Source organism: Phyllobates terribilis, unplaced genomic scaffold (assembly GCF_046119375.1).
Source record: "Phyllobates terribilis strain yellow unplaced genomic scaffold, ASM4611937v1 Scaffold_4__5_contigs__length_816908805, whole genome shotgun sequence".
NCBI classification, from domain to species: domain Eukaryota; kingdom Metazoa; phylum Chordata; class Amphibia; order Anura; family Dendrobatidae; genus Phyllobates; species Phyllobates terribilis.
Window position 1 is genome coordinate 446,595,853 of NW_027362764.1, and position 27,092 is coordinate 446,622,944.

Sequence of the window (27,092 nt, forward strand, 5' to 3'; positions counted from 1 at the left end):
ATGCGACTCAGGATGGGGGACATTATTACAGGATGAAGCCCAGGATGGTGGACATTATTCCAGAAAGTGGTGTTATGTTCTGCAACTTATAAATAAGGAATAGGAGGGAAAAGCTGTCCCTGCACTGAGACTCGGCTTTACCCTACTCTGGGGTGGGTGCCCTATTTCTTATGAAGAGCCCCACTGAAACTCCTGCACTGAACTCAAACGAAGACCTGTAGGGAAAGGAAAGGGGTCCCTAAAAGATCTAAGGACTGGGAGCAAAAACAGGAGACCTCCTAACAGAAAAGTTAGTTGCAGAAACAAAAATTAAAGGAAACAAAACTGGTGGCACAAGAAGTCCCAGGATAACAATAGTCCAAAGCAAGAAGAACTAAACCAGGCTACTTAGCCAGAGCTCGAGTGCTACAACACTGATGTCCAGCAGGGAGTGGGGGCCAGGTGCTGGGTAACAAGGAGTGCAGAGATCACGTGACCAAGAAACCTAGCACCAGAGGTAAAGACTAGAAGCCAGCAAACCACAACAAGATGGCCGATAGTAAAAGAACATAGATTCTAACAAGTGGCCCTGCATGGGGGACATTACACCAGTAATCGGCCCAGTATGGGAGACATTATACTAGAAAGGGGGCCAGGACAGGGGACATTAACTCAAGAAGGGGACCAGGATGGCGACCATTATTAAATAAAGGGGCCAGTGTGAAAGACATTATTACAGGAAGGGGTTATCTTTATAGGATCCAGAACATTAAAAGGGTCCATACATCTGACCTATGTACAGTTGGGGCCCAGGTCCAAATTTTCCACTGGGCCCATTGGAATTTAGTTACCCCACTGGCAATTAGGCTCTTACTTCCCATACACCTAAGAAAGCTAAAAATCTACTTCACAAATGATATTTAAAGATTGGAATGGATATATTATAAATATTTTCCCATAAAATACTAGAACATGAGTGATCAAAAACATAACAAGTTATTTTACAAATCTAGGGGTCATGCAGTATTTATACTTGAACATTTTAACCTTTTAAGCATTATATGTACTAGCAAGTACTATTGCTTTAAATCTCATTTATTGTGATGCTGTGTGGCATTTTTACCATTTCAGCAAAGCAAAATAGCCAGTTAATTGATATATTTCTTTATTTTTCTTTTTTTTATTATTAAAGATCAATGTTCTATTTACAATCAAGGTGGTAATGGTCCAGAATACCCCATACAGTAATCATGGGTATACAAATACAGTGTAAAAATGTTTAACATCTTAAATCTTCTTTTTGAATGCCTTAAAATTTTAAAATTTCAATATGATGTTTAATGCATTGAGTCAACACATCTCTTGAAGAAAGATTACTTTCATCAAACATTATTCTTCTCATGCATTACACTCTAATGCTGAATTGAAAAAATATTATCTGTCAATTCTGCTGAATTCATTCTCAGATCTTCATGAAAGTTTTATTGTTCAAGTTTATTCCCTGAATTAACAGATTTGCACTCTGGATATAGCCTATATTCCTAATAAATTTCAAGCCAGATTTGCTTAAAGGCTTCAAAACATGTCTCATGGTCTCCTAATTCAATGCTCATCATTAAAGAAACCTGAATTGTTCTTTCTCGACTGTGACTGAAAGATTAGAATTGGACTAACTATCGAGATAATTGGCAATACCACATACTATGCATCATAAAAATATCTAAATCCATTATAGTGTTGAACTAATGGTCAGACCACACTCCCATTGACAAAGAAATAGATTAGTAGCATGTTAACTATAGACTTCCTAAATAGAATACAAATTTACAGAAAAAAACATGTAAATTTAGTTTCCATGCAACTTATAGATGTTTTCTCTGTTAAGGATTACTAATGTGTGAGATGACATGGTCAGTAATGTTTTTCTTGAATAAACAATCAAAGCCAAAAGATAAAGGAGAAATCACATAAAATAACTTTTGAAGAAAGGAATAAACAAATCGCATCCTCTATGACATCCTCTACCCTAGCTCAACTTATGCAGCAACTCTATTCTCTTCTCCTGCTTAAGCATGAACAGTATAAAACAGGCAAATTTTATGAGTGGTCAAAAAATGTGAGGCACAATTTAAATTAGCATACACAAAGAAGATTAATACAGTATGCATTAAAATAATCTGAGGAGGGTTTGTTCAATAAGGACATCTCTTTATTTTCGCACCTAATATTACTATAAAAATTGTAACTCCTTATATAATTTCCCCACAGTAGAACTCAACCAAATTGCTGAATTAGAATTTCCTTGGGTCTTAAAAAATCAGATCTTAAAAATGCTATTGCTGCCTAAAAAATTGTACCTACAAAGCAGTATCCCACTAAGGCACCAAATAAAGATGAGTATATCTTTTAAAATTAAAATTTGCTGTCTTCGCCAAATTTTCTCAAGAAATCTGATTGTGTAGAGAAAATTTGCTGCAAAATTGCATTACATTAAAACTGGAATATATGTGTATAGCTGTCTCAATTCCCATTGAAGTCTTTTGAACCCACCGTCTCTTTTTCAAACACTGCCTTTTAATGTCTAAGTAGCCACAACCTATCTGGCTATGGCAAAACAGATGATGAGTGGTGGTAACTACACAAAGCAGTTCCAAGCTGTGTAAGCTACTTATATAGTATAAATAGTCCAAAACCTATTCATTTTGGGGGGCAGATGCATGTTTTGATGTTCATTATACTAATACGCAGGCATTGTAAGTAAATTAAGCCACCTAGCTGGGTGCAAAAAAGTATCCCTGTTTGTGGAGTTTGAAGAGCTTAGCATTTTTCTAAATGAAAAAGAGAGAGCTTTTTCACAAGCTGACCAAAAATTATCCCTTTAATTATGGAGACAAAATAGGTGATGCTTACAAAATGAAGAAGCTATGATTAGTTGTTACCAAGCCTTTGAAAAAAATATATTTCTAGAATTGCTTCATGTTGTCTTGTTTTGCATCCTTAAGACAACACATTTCCCAACATGAGTAGCTCTTCTAGCACTATGAAGAAGTGAGCAGAGAGGAGGTATGTGGCTGGCGGTACTGTGCAATAGATGAAGCAGAAGCAATACAGTAGAGAATTAGTAACGGGCAGGCAATAAGATGTGTGGCAGTTTACTGCCAACAAGGACAGCACAGGCATCAGCAATACTACAGAATAGATGATTTGATGGCCAGGTCGTAGGTGCCCAGCAGAGCATTGGCCAATGACATTGGCAGCAACAGAATGGTGTAGAAGACAGACAGCAAACAGTCAAGCAGGCAGGTCTTATTGCTGACTTAATTATTTTTGACTGCAGTAAGTGAATGAAAGTTGGCCCTGAACCATGCCTGATTCATTTTGACAAATGTTAGGTTTTTGCTCAGGTTTTTGTAGTGGATAACATGCTGGCATTGGCAAATAAACTATTTAGTGCATCATTATATTTACTTGCAATTGGTGCGACTGCTTTCGTTATTTGCAAAATGTTTCATTTTGTGAAAGAAAATTTCACTCATGGAAGTGAAATAATTTTGGTTTGACTATTTTAAACTATTTAGCCCTTACTGACAATGTTCCCCTTTCTGACCTGTACTGCACAGGGGCTGAATTTTCGGTGAACTATTGACTCTGCAGGAAATGCATAATGGTCACCTGATCACATGCGGTAGGTAACCATCTATTTTGCAAAAGCTACATCAATTAGGAAACAAAGATTTTCCTTGTACCATGCCAATTTTCCCACAAAAAATTCTTAATTTTAGAAAAAAAAATATAATTAAAAAAATTACATAAAGAATTCAAAGAATTTTTGTTTGTTAATTATAAACAAGTTTGTCCTTTCTCACAATCCTGATCAGACTGCTACTGGGAAAATTCACCCTAGATGTAATCACAATAAAATTGAAATTCATGCAAAATTAGGAAGAAGGTAAGTTTGTTATACAATGTATTGAAAAATTACACAATAAATTTTGTTCTTAAAAAAAAGTTGCATACTGTGCCCAAATCTGGCAGGGATGGCTTTTTAGTATAATATACAAGGGCATGAAGGTATATTTCATTAAGCTTGAGTGCACTTTTTTTCTTTTGCCAAAGGCAGTACAATACATGTGGTCTGGCATCAAGTGTAGTTAATAGTGTTGAGCGAACATGCTTGACACTGCTAGGTACTCGCCCGAGCTTCACGCTACTCGGGATGTTTGGCGAGCACCGAGTATTTCCGGGTTACTCGGGCGGGAGCTCGGGTCTCCGCCCTGCATGTTTGGCGCTCTTAACAGAGCCAATGAACATGCAGGGATTGCCAGCCAGTCGCTGTAATGCTACAGCCATGTTGGTTGTGGGCATTACAGTGATTGGCTGGCCGCACAGCGTCACCTCGAGTATTTAAAACGGGGCGCCGCCATCTTGGACACAGTCGCTCCGGATTAGACAGTGTAGGGACAGCGCTGCTGATTTAGGGAGAGATATAAACTGCGAAATAGTTAGTGTAGGGTCTGTAAAGGCTGCCAGAACAAACAAACAGTCCTTTTCAGGACTAATATCCATCCCAGATACCAGGCAGGCAGGCTGTATAGGAGACACAGTGGTTATACCAGCAAACGCTGCATTACAGTCCTGTGTGCTCCTGTTGCTGAAATTGCTGGACTTAGCACCAGGTGTCGGGGGCCAGGAAAAATCCTTTTTTTTTCATCTAAATCCTCCTTTTTTTTTCCTCCTTCACACTGTACAAACACCCGTCTTATTAACCTTTTGGTGTGTACCACCCCCCCCTAAAAAAAAAAGCGTGTCTCTGAATTTTCAGACACAAATATAACTGTTGAAAATAGTCTGGTGTAGGCTAGAGAAACAGAAGTGTTGTTTTGTACTTCCGCGGCTCAAACCTCTGTATTATCCATTTTGGGCCATTTGTATCTAAAAAAAAAACATTTTGGATGTGTCGCTAACTGTTCAGCCGTAAATATCTCTATTTAAAAAAGTGTGGTATACCCCAGTAAACAATAACTGTGGTTTTGCCATCCCACGGAAAAAAATCTCTATTATTCAGGTTTTGGTAGTTTTTTCCATAAAGAAAAACAGTAGTGTCTCCTGACTGTTGTGACACAAAAATATATCTGTTGAAAATAGTCTTGTGTAGGCCCGACATCCCAGTGCGGTTTCACAGTTCCACGGGTCAAATCGCTGTACTATCCAGTTTTGGGCCTTTGGTATCTAAAAAAAAAGCAGTTTGAGTGTGTCGCTCACTGTTCAGCCGCAAATATCTCTATTTAAAAAAGTGTGGTAGACCCCAGAAAACAATAACTGTGGTTTTGCCATCCCACAATAAAAAATCTCTATTATTCAGGTTTTGGTAGTTTTTTCCATAAAGAAATACAGTAGTGTCTCCTGACTGTTGTGACACAAAAATATATCTGTTGAAAATAGTTTGTGTAGGCCTGACATCCCAGTGTGGTTTCGCAGTTCCACGGGTCAAATCGCTGTACTATCCAATTTTGGGCCTTTGGTATCTAAAAAAAAATTAGTTTGAGTGTGTCGTTCACTGTTCAGCCGCAAATATCTCTATTTAAAAATGTGTGGTATACCCCAGTAAACAATAACTGTGGTTTTGCCATCCCACGGTAAAAAATCTCTATTATTCAGGTTTAGGTAGTTTTTTCCGTAAAGAATAACAGTAGTGTCTCCTGACTGTTGTGACACAAAAATATATCTGTTGAAAATAGTCTTGTGTAGGCCCGACATCCCAGTGTGGTTTCGCAGTTCCACGGGTCAAATCGCTGTACTATCCAGTTTTGGGCATTTGGTATCTAAACAAAAAGCAGTTTGAGTCTGTCGCTCACTGTTCAGCCGCAAATATCTCTATTTAAAAAAGTGTGGTATACCCCAGTAAACAATAACTGTGGTTTTTCCATCCCACGGTAAAAAATCTCCATTATTCAGGTTTTGGTAGTTTTTTCCGTAAAGAAAAACAGTAGTGTCTCCTGACTGTTGTGACACAAAAATATATCTGTTGAAAATAGTCTTGTGTAGGCCCGACATCCCAGTGTGGTTTCGCAGTTCCAAGGGTCAAATCGCTGTACTATCCAGTTTTGGGCCTTTGGTATCTAAAAAAAAAGCAGTTTGAGCGTGTCGCTCACTGTTCAGCCGCAAATATCTCTATTTAAAAAAGTGTGGTATACCCCAGTAAACAATAACTGTGGTTTTGCCATCCCACGGTAAAAAATCTCTATTATTCAGGTTTTGGTAGTTTTTTCCATAAAGAATAACAGTAGTGTCTCCTGACTGTTGTGACACAAAAATATATCTGTTGAAAAGAGTCTTGTGTAGGCCCGACATCCCAGTGTGGTTTCGCAGTTCCACGGGTCAAATCGCTGTACTATCTAGTTTTGGGCCTTTGGTATCTAAAAAAAAAGCAGTTTGAGTGTGTCGCTCACTGTTCAGCCGCAAATATCTCTATTTAAAAAAGTGTGGTATACCCCAGTAAACAATATCTGTGGTTTTGCCATCCCACGGTAAAAAATCTCTATTATTCATCTTTTGGTAGTTTTTTCTGTAAAGAAAAACAGTAGTGTCTCCTGACTGTTGTGACACAAAAATATATCTGTTGAAAATAGTCTTGTGTAGGACTGACATCCCAGTGTGATTTCGCAGTTCCACGGGTCAAATCGCTGTGCTATCCAGTTTTGGGCCTTTGGTATCTAAAAAAAAAGCAGTTTGAGTGTATCGCTCACTGTTCAGCGGCAAATATCTCTATTTAAAAAAGTGTGATATAGCCCAGTAAACAATAACTGTGGTTTTGCCATCCCACGGTAAAAAATCTCTATTATTCAGGTTTTGGTTGTTTTTTCCGTAAAGAAAAACAGTAGTGTCTCCTGACTGTTGTGACACAAAAATATATCTGTTGAAAATAGTCTTGTGTAGGACTGACATCCCAGTGTGGTTTCGCAGTTCCACGGGTCAAATCGCTGTACTATCTAGTTTTCGGCCTTTGGTATCTAAAAAAAAAGCAGTTTGAGTGTGTCGCTCACTGTTCAGCCGCAAATATCTCTATTTAAAAAAGCGTGGTATACCCCAGTAAACAATAACTGTGGTTTTGCCATCCCACGGTAAAAAATCTCTATTATTCATCTTTTGGTTGTTTTTTCCGTAAAGAAAAACAGTAGTGTCTCCTGACTGTTGTGACACAAAAATATATCTGTTTAAAATAGTCTTGTGTAGGCCCGACATCCCAGTGTGGTTTCGCAGTTCCAAGGGTCAAATCGCTGTACTATCCAGTTTTGGGCATTTGGTATCTAAACAAAAAGCAGTTTGAGTGTGTCGCTCACTGTTCAGCCGCAAATATCTCTATTTAAAAAAGTGTGGTATACCCCAGTAAACAATAACTGTGGTTTTTCCATCCCACGTTAAAAAACTCTATTATTCAGGTTTGGTATTTTTTTCCGTAAAGTAAAACAGTAGTGTCTCCTGACTGTTGTGACACAAAAATATATCTGTTTAAAATAGTCTTGTGTAGGCCTGACATCCCAGTGTGGTTTCGCAGTTCCACGGGTCAAATCGCTGTACTATCCAGTTTTGGGCCTTTGGTATCTAAAAAAAAAGCAGTTTGAGTGTGTCGCTCACTGTTCAGCCGCAAATATCTCTATTTAAAAAGTGTGGTATACCCCAGTAAACAATAACTGTGGTTTTGCCATCCCACGGTAAAAAATCTCTATTATTCAGGTTTTGGTATTTTTTTCCGTAAAGAAAAACAGTAGTGTCTCCTGACTGCTGTGACACAAAAATATATCTGTTGAAAATAGTCTTGTATATAGTGTTGAGCCACCCCCGTAGTGTTCGAGTTCGGTTCGTCGAACACCCGTGTGTTCGCCGAACTGTTCGTCGAACTGTTCGTCGAACACCTTCGAACACCGTTAAAACCAATGGCAGGCAAACAAAAACACATAGAAACACATAGAAAACACCTTCAAAGGTGTCCAAAAGCTGACAAACTGCTCAGAAGACATAACTAACACATGGAAAAGTGACAAGTACATATAGTCATGCGAAAATAAAAGAGGTGGAGGAGTAAAAGGAGGGGGAGACACAGATATAGGCATGTCATGCCCTTCTAAAATCCAAAAAGTGAGAAGCCGACACGGCCAGTCCGCTCCTGCCCGTGCCACCTCCGTGTCGCCAGGTTTGTGCCAGAGCCGCGGTGAACCCTGATGGCCAGCCCCCCTCTCCCAATACTGGTGCCTGTCCGCTGGTGGGTTGAGCGAGCCCCCCTGTGGTGGAGGCAGCTCTAAGCTTTTTAATTTAAATTGTCTCTCTAGTTTGAATGAATACACTTTAAATCCATTTACAAGGATCTATTGGAGGGCAAGTCTCATGCCAGCAGCCGCGTAATTCCAGCTCCAGTAGCGTCCACTAAAGCTGCTGCAGTTAAAAAGCTTTTATAAGGATCGAGCTCGGCTGTCCACCGCAAGGCATCCTACTGCCAGTCCCAGCCCCTATGCCTTGGGGTGCCTCCTGATGCTCTTCACTGAGTAGCATTTCCTTTGAAAAAATGAAGTGTCCAAACTGCAGGTGGTGTAGTTTGCTTAACAGCTGGGATAATCCGCTGACTAGCAGACCCTGCTACTAGGCACAAAGTATTTCCTGGGCTAGATGCAGTTAAAAATTTGTAATTAGATACTCTCGTTGGATGCTGAGAAAGCATTCCATAGAGTCTCCTGGCACGCCATATATGATTCTCTTAAAAAGCTTGGGGTAGGGGTCGAGGGGACCCTTTTATAGCTAAAATCACGGCCCTGTATCGCAATACGTCACCTAGGCTGAATATAAATGGAACTGTAGCACCCTGAGGGCTCGGTTGCTACAGAGGTATTGCACCTCACCCAGAGGTGTGATATCTCACTCTCAGGTAAGGATGGAGTGTGGATCAGGACCCGACACCTTCATGCATTACACCACATTGCCGTGGGGCAGGGCGACCAATATGCCCCTGAGATGGGCACGACAGTCCCTGTCCCTGGCTGGAGTGGGGGGAGGGAACACTGAGGAAGGAGAACCCTGTAGTGCAGGAGCAGGGAGGAAGCAGTTCCTGGGTGCATTGAGAAGGGAGTATAAAAGGTGGGCACCATCTTAGTTCAGTGCAGAGAAGTCTGAGCAGAAGTGGCAGGGAGCAGGGGCTCTGCATGAGCTCTGCTCCGGAGGCGGGCCTAGTAACAGAGGCCCAGGCCTGGAAGAGGGAGAAGGAAGGAAGAGGAGCGAAGAAGGCTCCAGGAACGAGGAATGAAGGGATCCCAGGGGTGCGGACGGGCGAGTCGCCACCGCATGCCCGAATCCACCTGCGTGGAGGGGTCAGGCCAAAGGGGGAGACCGGTCCCCGAACTAGTGGAGGCAGGAAACGACCCTCAGCTAGAAACCGGAGGCTCTGACATTTTATGTGGCGCAGCCCCTCGCTACACCCGCTAGGAAGGCACCACATAGGGTCAGGGAAACTGGCGCCAAGTTTACCAAGAGGAGGCCCGAGGCAGCCGGACAGAAGTGTTGGTAAGAAAGGCCAGACAAAGGACACACAAAGGGGGTCCTGTGAAGTGCTCCAAAGTTATCTGGGAGTTGTCTGAGCCCCTCACCTGGTGAGCACAGTACGACGTGGGCAGCCGTTACCTGCAGACGTGGTCTGGATAATAAGAACTGTGAGTAAAGGCCCTGGACTGCATCACTGACTCCGTGTCGTTACTGCTGCTGCCCTGCACCATCACCCCCATCCTCCGCATACACTGCCCTGAGGCTATACTCCTCCCGTGGGGAGTTATGCTACGCTCTGCTGCACCCACAACACCAGCCTCAGCGGTCTGCCCTGTAGCGGCGGTTCACTCTGACCGCAATCCACGGGTGGCGTAGTCGGACATTTAAACATCAAAACCACATAAATAGTTCCGCCACTGGTTTGACCGCCCTGAGCCACGGAACCGGGTCGCCGCCACGAAGACTACAACCACCAGCATCCACCAAAAAGGGTCCGGCTCCGGGTGTCCCAAGGCCCAGGGGGTGCGTCAGAACATTTTCATCACCTTTCACAATCACCAATGGGACAAGGCAGGGATGTCCTCTGTCCCCTCTCTCATACAACCTAGTGACGGAGCACCTGCTCTCATCAATTCGCCATAACCCCAATATTAGGTGGATTGAGGTGGGAGGCACCAAGTACAAGTGCTCTCTATTTGCTGATGATGTCCTAGTATATATCACTCAATCACATATATCCATCCATGCTGTTATGGCTGAAATAGATCACTTTGTTACATGGTAAAATTTTAAAATCAATGCAGCGAAGTCTGAGGCCCTCGATGTCTCCCTCCCCAAATCCATATAGGATTCCATCCAGTCCAACTTTCCCTTTGCCTGGCCCTCACAGGGTATCAAATACTTAGGAATTCCTATTCATAGAGACCTCTCCCATCTATGTTATCTTAATTTTGGGCCCTTTATTGAACAATTCCATACAGACCACGGTTGGCAAGTTAGAACTGTAAGATTCACTACGTGAACCGCTGGTGTTTTGTGGAAAAGCACATGTACACCGCGTTCCAAATTATTATGCAAAAAGTGTTTAGGAGTGATAAGGGAAGAATTTGTTTGTTTGTCAGTTAAACTCATTGATGGTGATGTGTGTCAGGGCTCTTTATATCACTGTAAGCAATTGCAGACACCTGTGCTAATTAGTTTGGCAGGTGTGTCCAATGAAAGGCAAGGCTACTTAAGAAGGCTCTCTCACATTATTAAGCAGCCTACATTTTCTGCCAAAATGGGAAAGAAAAAGGATGTGTCGGCTGCTGAGAAGCAACAAATTGTGGAGTGTTTAGGTCAAGGCATGACTACAATCAACATTGTGCGATGATCAGGATGAAGTGTCTTGGCAATCAAGAAGTATGTAGCTGATTCACAGTACACACGTGTGCGTGCTGATAAGGGCAAATTGAGGACTCTTTCCTACAGGCAATTACGTCAGGTTGAAAGAGCAGCGGCAAAAAAGCCTTGTCATAGCAGCAGACAAGTTTTTGAAGCTGCTTGTGCCTCCAACGTCCCCCGAACAACAAGATGCAGGGTCCTTCAGAGGTTTGCAGCTGTGCATACGCCATCCTGTCGACCTCCTCTATCCACTTCACACAAGCAGAAACGGCTCCAGTGGGCCAAACATTACATGAAGACTGATTTCAAAACTGTTTTGTTCACGGATGAGTGCGGTGCAGCGCTCGATGGTCCAGATGGATGGAGTGGAGGATGGCTGGTTGATGGACACCCCACGCAAACACGGCTACAGCGCCAACAAGGAGGAGGTGGAGTAATGTTTTGGGCTGGAATCATGGGGAGAGAGATTGTCGGCCCCTTTAGGATCCCTGAAGGCGCTAAAGATGAACTCCATAATGTATGTGGATTTTCTCAAACAGCACTTCCTGCCATGGTTCAAGAAGAAGAACCGTGTATTTCACAGCAAGATCATTTTCTGCATGATAATGCACCATCTCATGCTGCACATAAAACATCTGCATCTCTGGCTGATATGGGCATGAAAGGGGACAAACTTATGGTGTGACCCCCATGCTCCCCTGACCTCTACCCCATTCAGAACCTTTGGAGCATCATTAAAAGGAGTTTCTATGATGGCGGGAGGCAGTTCACATCTAAGCAACAGCTCTGGGAGGGTATTCTGTCCTCATGCAAAACAATTGAAGCAGAAACCATCCAAAACCTGACAAATTCAATGGACGAGAGAGTTCAGAAGCTCCTTTCGAACAAGGGGTCCTATGTGAAAATGTAACATCACCTACAATAAAGTTTTGAGTTGAAAACTGTTTGATTTCAGTTTCTAACAACCTGCTAATGCTTATAATTTCAAAAATGACCATTTCTTTGGTCTTTATTAAAATGAAAAGGTTGATCGAAAAGTTTGGGGGATCTAAGAGTGTGGCAACCCAGTAGTCATGATTACTTCGAATTCTGACAATATGAGGGTCATGCTGCAGGTAGTGCAGCAAGAAGGCACTTATGTGTCTTGCGCATCTCGGAGCCCCAAAATTATTTTCCGGGCTAGATGCAGCTAAAAATTATTTTTAATTTTAAATCTGGTGGAGCTTATTATAGATGGCCTAATAGGATCAGTGCTGCACACTGCTACAAAGCCCAAATTATTTTCCAGTCAAGATACAGATAAACAAGATTAGTAATTTGAAAGCTTAAAACGTTTGGTAGGGTGATTTTAACCAATCATCAAGCTTTTACTCTCCCCAGGATGACACAGGGGTAGAAAAGTCGTTTCGGATCCATGATTTGTTCATCTTTATGAACGTGAGTCTGTCTACATTATCAGTGGAGAGCCGCGTGCGCTTATCTGTCAGCACACCACCAGCAGCGCTGAACACACGTTCAGACAGAACGCTGGCTGCGGGGCATGACAAGATCTCCAAGGCGTAAGTGGCTAGCTCCGGCCATTTATCCAGATTGGAAGCCCAAAAAGAGCAAGGGTCCAGTGACACAGTCGTGGCTTCAATGTTTACTTGGAGATACTCCTGTACCATCGTTTCTAGGCGTTGACTATGTGTCAGACTTCTTGTCTCCTGTGGCCTTGCAAAGGATGGGCTAAAAAAGTGGTGAAATGATTCCGCAAAATTGATGTTACCAGCAGATACTGTGGTTCTGTTACGGTTTGAGTGCTGAACACTTGACGGTCCCACGGTTGGTAAGTTGGAACTGTGAGATTCACTACGTGCACCACTGGTATTTTGTGGAAAAGCACATGTAAGATTCTGCAACAGTCTCTGCTGATACTCCTGCATGCGTGCATCCCTTTCTATGGCAGGAATAATTTCTGAAAATTTACTTTTGTACCGGGGATCTAACAGTGTGGCAACCCAGTAGTCAGGATTATTTCTAATTCTCACAATTCGAGGGTCATGTTGCAGGTAGTGCAGCAAGAAGGCACTCATGTGTGTTGCGCATCCAGGAGCACCAAGTCCCTGTTGTGTTGGTGGCGAGGTAACAATCATGCTTCCTTCCTCTGTCCTCTCCCCCCAACCTCGCACAACAGAAATGTGATCAAGGTCTCCCTCATCTGATGAGTCTTCCATCAGTTCGTCCTCCACTTCTTCCTGGGCTTCTGCACCTTCCTCACTAGTTTGGCTGCTACCATGCGCCCTGGTAAAACCATCTCCCCCACCCTCACATGCCTGCCGCCTTGGTGCTGCCGACCTTCTGGACCTTGCGGATGTTAGCCCTTCCGCATACAACTCCTCCTCCTCTACTTCCTCCACCTCCTCTTGTGCCACCACCTGACTCCGAATTCTGTTTAACATGTGCTTCAGCATGTAAATCACCGGAATAGTCATGCTGATAATGGCATCGTCAGCACTAAACATCTTCGTCGCCATTTCAAAACTGTGCAGAAGGGTGCATAGGTCCCTGATCTGAGACCACTCCTCCAGCGTGATTTGCCCCACCTCTGAATCTCGTTGGCCCAGGCTATACGTCAGAACGTATTGCACCAGGGCTTGTCGGTGCTGCCACAGTCGCTGCAACATGTGCAGAGTTGAATTCCACCGGGTAGGCACATCGCATTTTAGCCGGTGAAGTGGCAGGCCCAACGACTTCTGTAGAGATGTAAGTCGCTGAGCTGCGGGATGCGAACGGCGGAAGTGAGCACACAGCGACCGTGCCCTCTGCAGAAGGCCATCTAGTCTGGGATAGTGGGCTAAAAATTGCTGGACAACCAGGTTCAACACGTGAGCCATACAAGGCACGTGTGTGACATTGCCCCGGCGAAGGACCGCACCTAGGTTTGCAGCATTGTCGCACACGGCCTTCCCTGGTTTCAGGTCCAGTGGAGACAACCATTCATGAAATTGGTTCTCCAGAGCTGACCACAACTCCTCAGCTGTGTGACTCACATTTCCCAGACATTTCAATGTAAAAACCGCCTGATGACGTTGAGCCCTACTGCCAGCATAGTAAGGAGGTGTGCAGGATCCCTTCTGCGCAGTTAGAAAGCTTGTGGCATGACCAGACAGGCTTTGGGTGCAGGTGGAAGACCGAGAGGAGGTTGAGGAGGCAGAAGCAGTGGAGGAACTTTGACATAAAGAGGATTGACGCACAACTCGTGGGGACGGCAAGACTTGGACAGCAGCCCCTTGTCCTGCTGTCACCATAGTTACCCAGTGCCCAGTCAGCGACATGTAACGCCCCTGTCCATGCCTACTCGTCCAAGTGTCTGTGGTGAAATGCACCCTGTCACACACAGAGTTTCTCAAAGAAGCGGTGATGTTGTGTGCGACATGCTGGTGGAGCGCAGGCACACCTTTCTCTGAGAAGTAGTGCCGACTGGGCATCTGGTACTGGGGCACTGCGACGGACATAAGGTCTCGAAAATCCTCTGTGTCCACCAGGCGGAAAGGCAGCATTTCTGTAGCCAAGAGCTTGCAGATGGTGAAATTCAACCTCTTAGCTTTCTCATGGCTAGGAGGAAATGGTCTTTTACTTGTCCACATCTGAGGGACCGAGGGCTGGCTATTGTGCTTAGACGGGGTTGATAAGGGTGTCCCCGGCAAACTGCCGGTCTGTGAGGAAGATGCAGGCGGACATGTTAGGTTGCCTTGATCCAAAGGTGGTGCTATCGATGTCGGACAGCGCTCAACACCAGCTGGTGTTACCACCTCCAAAGAAAATGATGACCTGCCAATCACGCTGGCTGTTGCGGGTAAAGAGGTGGCAGGTCTGCGCCCCAAAACAGGTGTGACTGCTGTCCCCCCAGTCACAGAGGATGAAGAGGCCGCGGATGCACAAGATATGGCAGACGGTGGTTGGCCCGGCCGGCTAGGCCGCATTGTAGCACACTGAGCTTCCCACTGCAACTTATGCTTCATGTCCATGTGCCGGTTCATGCATGAAGTACTCAAACTATGTATTTTTTGGCCTCTACTTAGCTTTTGCTGACAAATGGTACAGATAACACGAGTTGGGTCATCTTAATCGATCTGAAAAAATGCCCAGGCTATGCAAGGCTTAGCACCCATGCGACCTGAAGAGCCACCACGACTTGTGGTGAGAGGCAGAGTTGTGTTTGAGGATGCAGTTGTTGACGTGCTTCTAGTACTACGTCTCTGTCCAGGAAGGCGCAACCTGACCTCGTCGTCACTAGCATCTTCCTCCACCTCCTCTGCTGACCTCATCTCTTGGCTGACTGTGGGTTGACAGTAAGTGGGATCTCCGACCTCATCATCATCACCCTGTGCGTTATCACACCCGTCGTCCTCAGAGCCAACCTGTTCCTGCCCTGACAAAAAACTAAAGTTGTCGCTCCAATCAGGTATTTGAGTCTTATCATCGTCTTCCTCATTGTCTCCACCAACAGGAGTTACAGTTTGGGAATGAGGGTCTACATTATGGTCAGAACCTTCTGCGTCTGGTCCTGGATCCGACTCATAAAGATTCTGGGCATCAGTGCAGATCATTTCCTCGTCTGGATTCACAGAAGCGCTGGAGTCGACCTCTGATTCCCAGGCTATAGTATGAGTAAACAGCTCTGCAGACTCAACCATCTGTTCTACCTCATACTCAGACGGGCAGCTGGAGATTTGGGAGCTGTGAGGAAGCAAGTGCGATTTGGGTGACACCTTTGAGGACTGGAGTATTTGTGATGTTGAAGTTGATGTGGAGGAGAGCCCACTTAAAGGAGCACTTGATATCCGTTGAAGCACCTGCTGTTTTTGTGCCTCATCTTGAATTTGTAGCGATTGGCGTGGCCGTAAGAAAGGGATCTTATCACATTGTCCGCTAAAAGAAGTAGACATTTTAGTTTGGCTGGAAGATGGTCTTTCTTCTGCAGATGTTACTGTTGCTTTAACACCTACCCCACGGACACAACCTTTTTTCCCCTTCCCAACACGCCTATTCCCCTTTCCACCAGCAGCAGGCCTTTTTCCACTCATTTTGGTGGTTAACTAATTCACAACTCTGGAGTTGTTTGCACAAAAAAACAATGGATGGTAACCGAGCAGAGCTGAGTGGCCAAACTGTGGTATTAGGCCAAAACTATTGGCTGGGTTAGATGCAGAAAAAAATTATTTTGAATTTGCAACCTGATGGAGGTCAGTATAGATGGACTAATAGAGAAAGTCCGACACACTACTAGAAGGCCAAATATTTTTTCAGAGGTAGATGCAGAAAAAAATATATTCAGTTTGCAACCTGATGGAGGTCAGTATAGATGGATTAATAGAACAAGACCCACACACAGCTAGAAGCCCAATATTTTTTCAGAGGTAGATGCAGAAAAAACTATATTCAGTTTGCAACCTGATGGAGGTCAGTATAGATGGACTAATAGAACAAGTCCCACACACTGCTAGAAGCCTAAATATTTTTTCAGAGGTACTGTAGATGCAGATAAAAATTAGTTTTAATTTGCAACCTGATGGAGGTCAGTATAGATGGACTAATAGAGAAAGTCCGACACACTACTAGAAGGCCAAATATTTTTTCAGAGGTAGATGCAGAAAAAAATATATTCAGTTTGCAACCTGATGGAGGTCAGTATAGATGGATTAATAGAACAAGACCCACACACAGCTAGAAGCCCAATATTTTTTCAGAGGTAGATGCAGAAAAAAATATATTCAGTTTGCAACCTGATGGAGGTCAGTATAGATGGACTAATAGAACAAGTCCCACACACTGCTAGAAGCCCAAATATTTTTTCAGAGGTACTGTAGATGCAGATAAAAATTAGTTTTAATTTGCAACCTGATGGAGGTCAGTATAGATGGACTAATAGAGAAAGTCCGACACACTACTAGAAGGCCAAATATTTTTTCAGAGGTAGATGCAGAAAAAAATATATTCAGTTTGCAACCTGATGGAGGTCAGTATAGATGGACTAATACAACAAGTCCCGCACACAGCTAGAAGCCCAAATATTTTTTCAGAGGTACTGTAGATGCAGATAAAAGTTAGTTTTAATTTGCAACCTGATGGAGGTCAGTATAGATGGACTAATAGAGAAAGTCCGACACACTACTAGTAGGCCAAATATTTTTTCAGAGCTAGATGCAGAAAAAAATTATATTCAGTTTGCAACCTGATGGAGGTCAGTATAGATGGATTAATAGAACAAGACCCACACACAGCTAGAAGCCCAATATTTTTTCAGAGGTAGATGCAGAAAAAAATATATTCAGTTTGCAACCTGATGGAGGTCAGTATAGATGGACTAATAGAACAAGTCCCACACACTGCTAGAAGCCCAAATATTTTTTCAGAGGTACTGTAGATGCAGATAAAAATTAGTTTTAATTTGCAACCTGATGGAGGTCAGTATAGATGGACTAATAGAGAAAGTCCGACACACTACTAGAAGGCCAAATATTTTTTCAGAGCTAGATGCAGAAATAAATTATATTCAGTTTGCAACCTGATGGAGGTCAGTATAGATGGACTAATAGAGAAAGTCCGACACACTACTAGAAGGCCAAATATTTTTTCAGAGGTAGATGCAGAAAAAAATATATTCAGTTTGCAACCTGATGGAGGTCAGTATAGATGGATTAATAGAACAAGACCCACACACAGCTAGAAGCCCAATATTTTTTCAGAGGTAGATGCAGAAAAAACTATATTCAGTTTGCAACCTGATGGAGGTCAGTATAGATGGACTAATAGAACAAGTCCCACACACTGCTAGAAGCCCAAATATTTTTTCAGAGGTACTGTAGATGCAGATAAAAATTAGTTTTAATTTGCAACCTGATGGAGGTCAGTATAGATGGACTAATAGAGAAAGTCCGACACACTACTAGAAGGCCAAATATTTTTTCAGAGGTAGATGCAGAAAAAAATATATTCAGTTTGCAACCTGATGGAGGTCAGTATAGATGGATTAATAGAACAAGACCCACACACAGCTAGAAGCCCAATATTTTTTCAGAGGTAGATGCAGAAAAAAATATATTCAGTTTGCAACCTGATGGAGGTCAGTATAGATGGACTAATAGAACAAGTCCCACACACTGCTAGAAGCCCAAATATTTTTTCAGAGGTACTGTAGATGCAGATAAAAATTAGTTTTAATTTGCAACCTGATGGAGGTCAGTATAGATGGACTAATAGAGAAAGTCCGACACACTACTAGAAGGCCAAATATTTTTTCAGAGGTAGATGCAGAAAAAAATATATTCAGTTTGCAACCTGATGGAGGTCAGTATAGATGGATTAATAGAACAAGACCCACACACAGCTAGAAGCCCAATATTTTTTCAGAGGTAGATGCAGAATAAAATATATTCAGTTTGCAACCTGATGGAGGTCAGTATAGATGGACTAATAGAACAAGTCCCACACACTGCTAGAAGCCCAAATATTTTTTCAGAGGTACTGTAGATGCAGATAAAAATTAGTTTTAATTTGCAACCTGATGGAGGTCAGTATAGATGGACTAATAGAGAAAGTCCGACACACTACTAGAAGGCCAAATATTTTTTCAGAGGTAGATGCAGAAAAAAATATATTCAGTTTGCAACCTGATGGAGGTCAGTATAGATGGATTAATAGAACAAGACCCACACACAGCTAGAAGCCCAATATTTTTTCAGAGGTAGATGCAGAATAAAATATATTCAGTTTGCAACCTGATGGAGGTCAGTATAGATGGACTAATAGAACAAGTCCCACACACTGCTAGAAGCCCAAATATTTTTTCAGAGGTACTGTAGATGCAGATAAAAATTAGTTTTAATTTGCAACCTGATGGAGGTCAGTATAGATGGACTAATAGAATGATGCTATGCCCAAAAGATTTTACTTCACTAGGTGCAGTAAAAAAATTGGTATTCTATACACAGGTGGTATATCTTGCAACACAGATAGGCTACTCCACTGACTAACACACTCTGCAATAGGCCAAAAAGGATTAGCTTTGCTAGATTCAGCCAAATGCTGTGAAAAAAACTTGCACAGCACTGGCACAGACCTGCCTGGCAAAAACTGATAGGAACTGATGTAACCTAGTCCTGAAAAGGACTGCAATTACAATTAGTCTTTACTCCCACAACCGATCTTTTTAAGAGCACAGACCTCCCTGATAAAAGTCGTAGGAAATGCTGTAACCTAGTCCTTAAAAGGACTGCAATCACAACTATTCCCTACTCCCAAGCTATCTGTATATTTGTGCGAAAATTGGATTGAAATTAACAAGGTATAGCGCACACAGCAACAGCGGTGACATACACTGCCAATGACACATGCCCTTGCTTGTGTGAAAAAAAGCACTTCGCTCCGTGTGTGCGCTGCTGATAGGCTGACAGATTGCACCTCCCCACTGTAAATGCGGGAAAGAGAAAAAAAAATGGAGATCTTCATTGTTCCTGCAGAGATCCATCCCCTGCCCCTCCCCCCACCCCGCTGTACACTCAAACTGCGTATTAACATTAATTTTCATCATTACTGAGAAAAAATCCAGTTATGATTTTGGTGCACGAACAGTTATCGAACATAACCTCGAACAGCCGAATTTTTCTCAAATTGTTCGTGTTCGCCGAACGGCTCGAACACCGCCCAAAACTGCTCGAATTTGAGATTGGCGAACAGTTCGAGTAGAACAGCGCTCATCTCTAGTCATCTCTAGTCATTACTGCTGCTGCCCTGCACCATCACCCCCATCCTCCGCATACACTGCCCTGAGGCTATACTCCTCCCGTGGGGAGTTATGCTACGCTCTGCTGCACCCACAACACCAGCCTCAGCGGTCTGCCCTGGAGCGGCGGTTCACTCTGACCGCAATCCACGGGTGGCGTAGTCGGACATTTAAACATCAAAACCACATAAATAGTTCCACCACTGGTTTGACCGCCCTGAGCCACGGAACCGGGTTGCCGCCACGGAGACTACAACCACCAGCATCCACCAAAAAGGGTCCGGCTCCGGGTGTCCCAAGGCCCAGGGGGCGCGTCAGAACATTTTCATCACCTTTCACAATCACCAATGGGACAAGGCAGGGATGTTCTCTGTCCCCTCTCTTATACATCCTAGTGACGGAGCACCTGCTCTCATCAATTCGCCATAACCCCAATATTAGGTGGATTGAGGTGGGAGGCACCGAGTACAAGTGCTCTCTATTTGCTGATGATGTCCTAGTATATATCACTCAATCACATATATCCATCCATGCTGTTATGGCTGAAATAGATCACTTTGTTACATGGTCAAATTTTAAAATCAATGCAGCGAAGTCTGAGGCCCTCGATGTCTCCCTCCCCAAATCCATATAGGATTCCATCCAGTCCAACTTTCCCTTTGTCTGGCCCTCACAGGGTATCAAATACTTAGGAATTCCTATTCATAGAGACCTCTCCCATCTATGTTATCTTAATTTTGGGCCCTTTATTGAACAACTCCATACAGACCACGGTTGGCAAGTTAGAACTGTAAGATTCACTACGTGAACCACTGGTGTTTTGTGGAAAAGCACATGTACACTGTGTTCCAAATTATTATGAAAAAGTGTTTAGGAGTGATAAGGGAAGAATTTGTTTGTTTGTCAGTTAAACTCATTCATGGTGATGTGTTTCAGGGCTCTTTATATCACTGTAAGCAATTGCAGACACCAGTGCTAATTAGTTTGTCAGGTGTGTCCAATGAAAGGCAAGACTACTTAAGAAGGCTCTCTCACATTATTCAGCAGCCTACATTTTTTGCCAAAATGGGAAAGAAAAAGGATGTGTCGGCTGCTGAGAAGCAACAAATTGTGGAGTGTTTAGGTCAAGGCATGACTACAATCAACATTGTGCGATGATCAGGATGAAGTGTCTTGGCAATCAAGAAGTATGTAGCTGTTTCACAGTACACACGTGTGCGTGCTGATAAGGGCAAATTGAGGACTCTTTCCTACAGGCAATTACGTCAGGTTGAAAGAGCAGCGGCAAAAAACCCTTGTCATAGCAGCAGACAAGTTTTTGAAGCTGCTGGTGCCTCCAACGTCCCCCGAACAACAAGATGCAGGGTCCTTCAGAGGTTTGCAGCTGTGCATACGCCATCCTGCCGACCTCCTCTATCCACTTCACACAAGCAGAAACGGCTCCAGTGGGCCAAACATTACATGAAGACTGATTTCAAAACTGTTTTGTTCACGGATGAGTGCCGTGCAGTGCTCGATGGTCCAGATGGATGGAGTGGAGGATGGCTGGTTGATGGACACCCCACGCAAACACGGCTACAGCGCCAACAAGGAGGAGGAGGAGTAATGTTTTGGGCTGGAATCATGGGGAGAGAGATTGTCGGCCCCTTTAGGATCCCTGAAGGCGCTAAAGATGAACTCCATAATGTATGTGGATTTTCTCAAACAGCACTTCCTGCCATGGTTCAAGAAGAAGAACCGTGTATTTCACAGCAAGATCATTTTTCTGCATGATAATGCACCATCTCATGCTGCACATAAAACATCTGCATCTCTGGCTGATATGGGCATAAAAGGGGACAAACTTATGGTGTGACCCCCATGCTCCCCTGACCTCTACCCCATTCAGAACCTTTGGAGCATCATTAAAAGGAGTGTCTATGATGGCGGGAGGCAGTTCACATCTAAGCAACAGCTCTGGGAGGGTATTCTGTCCTCATGCAAAACAATTGAAGCAGAAACCATCCAAAACCTGACAAATTCAATGGACGAGAGAGTTCAGAAGCTCCTTTCGAACAAGGGGTCCTATGTGAAAATGTAACATCACCTAGAATAAAGTTTTGAGTTGAAAACTGTTTGATTTCAGTTTCTAACAACCTGCTAATGCTTATAATTTCAAAAATGACCATTTTTTTGGTCTTTATTAAAATGAAAAGGTTGATCGAAAAGTTTGGGGGATCTAAGAGTGTGGCAACCCAGTAGTCATGATTACTTCGAATTCTGACAATATGAGGGTCATGCTGCAGGTAGTGCAGCAAGAAGGCACTTATGTGTCTTGCGCATCTCGGAGCCCCAAAATTATTTTCCGGGCTAGATGCAGCTAAAAATTATTTTTAATTTTAAATCTGGTGGAGCATATTATAGATGGCCTAATAGGATCAGTGCTGCACACTGCTACAAAGCCCAAATTATTTTCCAGTCAAGATACAGATAAACATGATTAGTAATTTGAAAGCTTAAAACGGTTGGTAGGGTGATTTTAACCAATCATCAAGCTTTTACTCTCCCCAGGATGACACAGGGGTAGAAAAGTCGTTTCGGATCCATGATTTGTTCATCTTTATGAACGTGAGTCTGTCTACATTATCAGTGGAGAGCCGCGTGCGCTTATCTGTCAGCACACCACCAGCAGCGCTGAACACACGTTCAGACAGAACGCTGGCTGCGGGGCATGACAAGATCTCCAAGGCGTAAGTGGCTAGCTCCGGCCATTTATCCAGATTGGAAGCCCAAAAAGAGCAAGGGTCCAGTGACACAGTCGTGGCTTCAATGTTTACTTGGAGATACTCCTGTACCATCGTCTCTAGGCGTTGACTATGTGTCAGACTTCTTGTCTCCTGTGGCCTTGCAAAGGATGGGCTAAAAAAGTGGTGAAATGATTCCGCAAAATTGATGTTACCACCAGATACTGTGGTTCTGTTACGGTTTGAGTGCTGAACACTTGACGGTCCCACGGTTGGCAAGTTGGAACTGTGAGATTCACTACGTGCACCACTGGTATTTTGTGGAAAAGCACATGTAAGATTCTGCAACAGTCTCTGCTGATACTCCTGCATGCGTGCATCCCTTTCTGTGGCAGGAATAATTTCTGCAAATTTGCTTTTGTACCGGGGATCTAACAGTGTGGCAACCCAGTAGTCAGGATTATTTCTAATTCTCACAATTCGAGGGTCATGTTGCAGGTAGTGCAGCAAGAAGGCACTCATGTGTGTTGCGCATCCAGGAGCACCAAGTCCCTGTTGTGTTGGTGGCGAGGTAACAATCATGCTTCCTTCCTCTGTCCTCTCCCCCCAACCTCGCACAACAGAAATGTGATCAAGGTCTCCCTCATCTGATGAGTCTTCCATCAGTTCGTCCTCCACTTCTTCCTGGGCTCCTGCACCTTCCTCACTAGTTTGGCTGCTACCATGCGCCCTGGTAAAACCATCTCCCCCACCCTCACATGCCTGCCGCCTTGGTGCTGCCGACCGTCTGGACCTTGCAGATGTTAGCCCTTCCGCATACAACTCCTCCTCCTCTACTTCCTCCACCTCCTCTTGTGCCACCACCTGACTCCGAATTCTGTTTAACATGTGCTCCAGCATGTAAATCACCGGAATAGTCATGCTGATAATGGCATCGTCAGCACTAAACATCTTCGTCGCCATTTCAAAACTGTGCAGAAGGGTGCATAGGTCCCTGATCTGAGACCACTCCTCTAGCGTGATTTGCCCCACCTCTGAAACTCGTTGGCCCAGGCTATACGTCAGAACGTATTGCACCAGGGCTTGTCGGTGCTGCCACAGTCGCTGCAACATGTGCAGAGTTGAATTCCACCGTGTAGGCACATCGCATTTTAGCCGGTGAAGTGGCAGGCCCAACAACTTCTGTAGAGATGTAAGTCGCTGAGCTGCGGGATGCGAACGGCGGAAGTGAGCACACAGCGACCGTGCCCTCTGCAGAAGGCCATCTAGTCTGGGATAGTGGGCTAAAAATTGCTGGACAACCAGGTTCAACACGTGAGCCATACAAGGCACGTGTGTGACATTGCCCCGGCGAAGGGCCGCACCAGGTTTGCAGCATTGTCGCACACGGCCTTCCCTGGTTTCAGGTCCAGTGGAGACAACCCTTCATGAAATTGGTTCTCCAGAGCTGACCACAACTCCTCAGCTGTGTGACTCACATTTCCCAGACATTTCAATGTAAAAACCGCCTGATGACGTTGAGCCCTACTGCCAGCATAGTAAGGAGGTGTGCAGGATCCCTTCTGCGCAGTTAGAAAGCTTGTGGCATCACCAGACAGGCTTTGGGTGCAGGTGGAAGACCGAGAGGAGGTTGAGGAGGCAGAAGCAGTGGAGGAACTTTGACATAAAGAGGATTGACGCACAACTCGTGTGGACGGCAAGACTTGGACAGCAGCCCCTTGTCCTGCTGTCACCATAGTTACCCAGTGCCCAGTCAGCGACATGTAACGCCCCTGTCCATGCCTACTCGTCCAAATGTCTGTGGTGAAATGCACCCTGTCACACACAGAGTTTCTCAAAGAAGCGGTGATGTTGTGTGCGACATGCTGGTGGAGCGCAGGCACACCTTTCTTTGAGAAGTAGTGCCGACTGGGCATCTGGTACTGGGGCACTGCGACGGACATAAGGTCTCGAAAATCCTCTGTGTCCACCAGGCGGAAAGGCAGCATTTCTGTAGCCAAGAGCTTGCAGATGGTGAAATTCAACCTCTTAGCTTTCTCATGGCTAGGAGGAAATGGTCTTTTACTTGTCCACATCTGAGGGACCGAGGGCTGGCTATTGTGCTTAGACGGGGTTGATAAGGGTGTCCCCGGCAAACTGCCGGTCTGTGAGGAAGATGCAGGCGGACATGTTAAGTTGCCTTGATCCAAAGGTGGTGCTATCGATGTCGGACAGCGCTCAACACCAGCTGCTGTTACCACCTCCAAAGAAAATGATGACCTGCCAATCACGCTGGCTGTTGCGGGTAAAGAGGTGGCAGGTCTGCGCCCCAAAACAGGTGTGACTGCTGTCCCCCCAGTCACAGAGGATGAAGAGGCCGCGGATGCACAGGATATGGCAGACGGTGGTTGGCCCGGCCGGCTAGGCCGCATTGTAGCACACTGAGCTTCCCACTGCAACTTATGCTTCATGTCCATGTGCCGGTTCATGCATGAAGTACTCAAACTATGTATTTTTTGGCCTCTACTTAGCTTTTGCTGACAAATGTTACAGATAACACGAGTTGGGTCATCTTTATCGATCTTAAAAAATGCCCAGGCTATGCAAGGCTTAGCACCCATGTGACCTGAAGAGCCACCACGACTTGTGGTGAGAGGCAGAGTTGTGTTTGAGGATGCAGTTGTTGACGTGCTTCCAGTACTACGTCTCTGTCCAGGAAGGCGCAACCTGACCTCGTCGTCACTAGCATCTTCCTCCACCTCCTCTGCTGACCTCATCTCTTGGCTGACTGTGGGTTGACAGTAAGTGGGATCTCCAACCTCATCATCATCACCCTGTGTGTTATCACACCCGTCTTCCTCAGAGCCAACCTGTTCCTGCCCTGACAAAAAATTAAAGTTGTCGCTCCAATCAGGTATTTGAGTCTTATCATCGTCTTCCTCATTGTCTCCACCAACAGGAGTTACAGTTTGGGAATGAGGGTCTACATTATGGTCAGAACCTTCTGCGTCTGGTCCTGGATCCGACTCATAAAGATTCTGGGCATCAGTGCAGATCATTTCCTCGTCTGGATTCACAGAAGCGCTGGAGTCGACCTCTGATTCCCAGGCTATAGTATGAGTAAACAGCTCTGCAGACTCAACCATCTGTTCTACCTCATACTCAGATGGGCAGCTGGAGATTTGGGAGCTGTGAGGAAGCAAGTGCGATTTGGGTGACACCTTTGAGGACTGGAGTATTTGTGATGTTGAAGTTGATGTGGAGGAGAGCCCACTTAAAGGAGCACTTGATATCCGTTGAAGCACCTGCTGTTTTTGTGCCTCATCTGGAATTTGTAGCGATTGGCGTGGCCGTAAGAAAGGGATCTTATCACATTGTCGGCTAAAAGAAGTAGACATTTTAGTTTGGCTGGAAGATGGTCTTTCTTCTGCAGATGTTACTGTTGCTTTAACACCTACCCCACGGACACAACCTTTTTTCCCCTTCCCAACACGCCTATTCCCCTTTCCACCAGCAGCAGGCCTTTTTCCAATCATTTTGGTGGTTAACTAATTCACAACTCTGGAGTTGTTTGCACAAAAAAACAATGGATGGTAACCGAGCAGAGCTGAGTGGCCAAACTGTGGTATTAGGCCAAAACTATTGGCTGGGTTAGATGCAGAAAAAAATATATTCAGTTTGCAACCTGATGGAGGTCAGAATAGATGGACTAATACAACAAGTCCCACACACAGCTAGAAGCCCAAATATTTTTTCAGAGGTACTGTAGATGCAGATACAAATTATTTTTAATTTTCAACCTGATGGAGGTCATTATAGATGGACTAATACAACAAGTCCCACACACAGCTAGAAGCCCAAATATTTTTTCAGAGGTACTGTAGATGCAGATAAAAATTATTTTTAATTTGCAACCTGATGGAGGTCAGTATAGATGGACTAATAGAGAAAGTCCGACACACTGCTAGAAGGCCAAATATTTTTTCAGAGCTAGATGCAGAAAAAAATTATATTCAGTATGCAACCTGATGGAGGTCAGTATAGATGAATTAATAGAACAAGACCCACACACAGCTAGAAGCCCAATATTTTTTCAGAGGTAGATGCAGAAAAAAATATATTCAGTTTGCAACCTGATGGAGGTCAGTATAGATGGACTAATACAACAAGTCCCACACACAGCTAGAAGCCCAAATATTTTTTCAGAGGTACTGTAGATGCAGATAAAAATTATTTTTAATTTGCAACCTGATGGAGGTCAGTATAGATGGACTAATACAACAAGTCCCACACACAGCTAGAAGCCCAAATATTTTTTCAGAGGTACTGTAGATGCAGATACAAATTATTTTTAATTTGCAACCTGATGGAGGTCAGTATAGATGGACTAATACAACAAGTCCCACACACAGCTAGAAGCCCAAATATTTTTTCAGAGGTAGATGCAGAAAAAAATATATTCAGTTTGCAACCTGATGGAGGTCAGTATGGATGGACTAATACAACAAGTCCCACACACAGCTAGAAGCCCAAATATTTTTTCAGAGGTACTGTAGATGCAGATACAAATTATTTTTAATTTGCAACCTGATGGAGGTCAGTATAGATGGACTAATACAACAAGTCCCACACACAGCTAGAAGCCTAAATATTTTTTCAGAGGTACTGTAGATGCAGATAAAAATTATTTTTAATTTGCAACCTGATGGAGGTCAGTATAGATGGACTAATAC